The sequence below is a fragment of the Elephantulus edwardii genome, unplaced genomic scaffold (genome assembly GCF_000299155.1).
Source record: "Elephantulus edwardii isolate Elephantulus edwardi_28Jun2011 unplaced genomic scaffold, EleEdw1.0 scaffold00167, whole genome shotgun sequence".
In the NCBI taxonomy this organism is placed as follows: domain Eukaryota; kingdom Metazoa; phylum Chordata; class Mammalia; order Macroscelidea; family Macroscelididae; genus Elephantulus; species Elephantulus edwardii.
The window spans coordinates 584,647-588,499 of NW_006399917.1; positions in this window are offsets into that span (position 1 = coordinate 584,647).

Sequence of the window (3,853 nt, forward strand, 5' to 3'; positions counted from 1 at the left end):
TGTAAAAAAAAGTTTTTTAAGCAGTAAATTTTTTTAAAGCAGTATGAAGAAAAGGAAAATGAGAACTAGCAAGATAAAAGGACATTTTGAAAAAAGTATATCTAGTAAAATGACAGAAACAAAAACAGCTGCAAAAAATAAAGCAGAAAAAGGATAATGATGAGAAACTTTGGCCAATGTAAGTTTCTTTTAAAAACAATAACATGGAAGTTGCTTTCCATGTCGTACGTTAGTCGTGAAAGAACACTGGAGACGTAGAGGGGTATTTGCTGGACTGCCAGCAAAAGGTCAGAGGCTCAAATCTACCAGCTGTTCTGAGGAAGAAAGGTGAGGCAGTCTCTTCTGGTTAAGATTTACTGCCTTGGAAACCTGACAGGGTTGCCAGGAGTCAGACTAACTAGATATCAGTGGATTTTTACTTTCTTTTAGCCATTATATTATATTTTAAAATCTTAACTGAAAATTAATCAGTGTTTTGGAGATTTTTTAAATTCTTTTTATTGGTTTTAATACAGTAATTCATTTACACTGTGTTTATTTCATGTACATTGTGTTTTATCACATGTATCAATCATTCACATATATTGCATTTTATGTCATTAATTACCATTAGTCTATGCCTATTATTATAGCCTCTTTTCAAATCTTCATTGACTAATCAAAGTTTTTGTAGTTTTGTATTGGCTCCCTGATTCATTCTTCTATTTTATGCAATCACATCTATGATGTTGCTTCAGATGCATGAGGAATGATAATGAAGGAAGACAAGGTTAAGGGGGTTGGAATTATCATGGAAAAGCCAAGCTGCTTTGATAGTACTAGCTGATAGCCTCTGTTGTTGTTGAGTCAGAACTGACCTATAGCTGACCCTCCAGCAGGGTTTCAGAGGCACGTAATCGTATGAGAGGAGACTGCCCATCCTTCTCCTGTGAAGCAGCTGGTAGATATGAACTTCATGTCATCGGAATTGCAGCGCAGATTCTTCAACGCTAACTTATAGGGACTCTCTGGTGCAGAAGAGATCATCCAGGACTCTGGGCTGTACATGGAGGAATGTGACGTCAGGATTGGGGGAAGAATCATCAACAACCGGCATTATGCAAATGACACAAACCTGCTTGTTGAAACTGAGGAGTACCTGAAGTGCTTGCTGCTGCAGAAGGTCAAGGACTGCAGCCTTCAGTATGGACTGAGGCTCAATGTCAAGAAAACAATGATTCTCACCACTGAGCCAATTGATAGCATCAGGATGGATGGTGAAGAGTTTGAGATTGTTAACAGTTTTAGTTTGCTTGGCTCCACAATCAACACTCTTGGTACCAGCAGCCAGGAAATTAAGAGACAAATTTCATTGGGAAAGCCAGCTGTCAGGGACCTCTCCAGAGTACTAAACAGCAACAACATCAGACAAGAGAATAAGGTGTGCCTGATTCAGTCTTTACAATTCAGTCTTTACAATTCTGTGCTGTGTCTGAGAGCTGGACAATGACTAGGGATGAAAGAAGGAGAATAGATGCCTTTGAGCTGTGGTGGTGCTGGAGAAGAGTGTTGAATATACCGTGGGCTGCTGGAACAAACAGGTTTGTACTGGAGAGGGTGAAACTCCTTGCTCCTTGGAAGCAAGGATTCTGAAGCTTTGTCTGACATACTTTGGACATATTACAAGTAGAGACAAGTCCTTGGAGAGGGACAACATTTTTGGGAGGGAGGAGTGAGATCACAAAAGAGGAAGACCCTCAATGAAATGGATCGATTCAGTAACTGGGGTAATAGGAGTAGTTGTATCAGAGACAGTGAGGTTGGCACAGGATAGAACAGAGTTTAGGATTGTTGTACATAGGGTTGCTATGAGTCTCAAGCAACTCAACGGCTCATAACAACAAAAGCTTTGAGAATTGACTGCCCAAATGGAAACAACAACATGTGGAAGTCTAATCCCTGAAGAGTGTGTGGCCCATAGGGTGTTGCACTGCTAAGCAAAAACCTATATCTAGAAGTTCAAATTCACCAGCTGCTCCCTGGGGAAAAAAGATGGGCTGTCTCTTTCTATTATGACTGTCTCAGAAACCCAATGGAGGGAAGCTATCAACTGGAATCGACCTGAGGACAATGAGCCAAACTTTGTTTGGAAACAAGGTGCTGAAAGATGTTATCAGTTTTAGGAGATCCTATTAAAATAGTGGTTGTGCACCTTTGAGTTGAACCAACTCTAGCTGACCCGTTAGCTAGTTTCCCAAGGCAGTTCTTCTAATGGAAGGAGACTTCCCATCTTTTTCCTGGGAGCAACTGGTGGATTCCAACCACATGTCACCAGCAGCGCAGCTTCTTACCATTAAACAACAACAGCTCCCTTACCAGAACAGGTTGGATCCTAATCTCATCCAAGTGATGTCTTACGAAAGAGGAGACTAAGTTGATAGAAGATGTAAGTTTGATAGAGGCAAGCCAAGGAAGGCCAAGGATTACCAGGAGTCACCAAAATTTAGGAGAAAAGCATACAACAGTTCCTCAGGGAAATTCACATGGCTAATACCTTTATTTGGACTTAATGATCTACAGATCAAAATTTCTGTTTTTTAAAAAAACCATCCACTTCTCAGCATTTTGTTTTATCAGTCCTAGGGAACGAACTAAAATAGAATTGAAAATCATAAATTCATCCAAATAAAATAGTATACATTTAATTAGTGCATCCCTTATGGCTGTACTTCTGAATATGGAACACTCTGAGGTATGTGGCCAGGACTGTCCAGAAAAGAAACAGAGCCAACAGCCAAATAAAAAGAGAAAAAGAGGTTTGTGTTAGGTCAGAAACTAGACACCCTGGCATGATATATATATTACAGGCAAATGCTTGCTCTTTTCAAGAAATTTCACTTTTTGTTTTGGCTGGAATAAATTTCTTTAATCTGTTTGTAAACAAGCCGTTTCATACTTACAACATTTTTAAAAATGCATATGAGATTGTATCTCTGATATAACAAAGAGGAGGTAAAGAAATGTACAAATCAGCAACAAAATTTGTTTTTAAATTAGTACATAATCCACAAGGCCCGAACAATAAAAACAAATACTAGGATGTCCCCAGAGTAGTGCCATTCGAAAGAAATCCTTTATAGGTCAGTTAAAATTCATCTCACATTAGGAGTGTGTGGCCACACTAGTGGCCAGAAGCTGCCCTGCAATCCCGAAGGCATGAGGTTTGAATCCACCAGCTGCTCCATGGAAGGTTAGGCCATCTCTTCCTGTGCTATTACCTGCCTCCGAAAACCCACCGGAGGGTCGGCTACAGGTCAGTTCTGACTCAGTGGTACACAACAACAAACAACAACAATGAAATACATATATGAAATATATATGAAAATAATTTATCACAAAACAGCCAAGTCCACAATAATGTAACTTCAGAGAAAAACTCAAGCTGTAAATAAAAACTGGTCCTATGAAGTAAAAATTGGGCACACTTAATGTCCATAATGGCAGCCTTTTACAATTTTACTAAAGATTAGAGCTGGTGTGGAAAGGAAAAGACAGGAACAAAAATTTGAGCTCCTGTGAGGATGGAATGTCCCTGGGGATTCAATCAGGATGGTTACTGTAAGGTCACAGGAAGAAATGTCTTTGCTCTTGTTTTGCAGATGCACTCTTCCTATGTTATTTCAACTGCAACAAAAATAGTGAAAGCAAACTACTGAAAATCGCAACAAAAGGGCTTTTAATTGATTAAATAAACCAGGCAACTGAATTAAGATGGAAGCAAACCAAGTAGGCATTGTATGTGATGGGAGAGATGAGAAGAGAGTAGGGAAAGAAAGATGCGTTCATATTTTCCTTCCAACCATCGCAGCAAAAG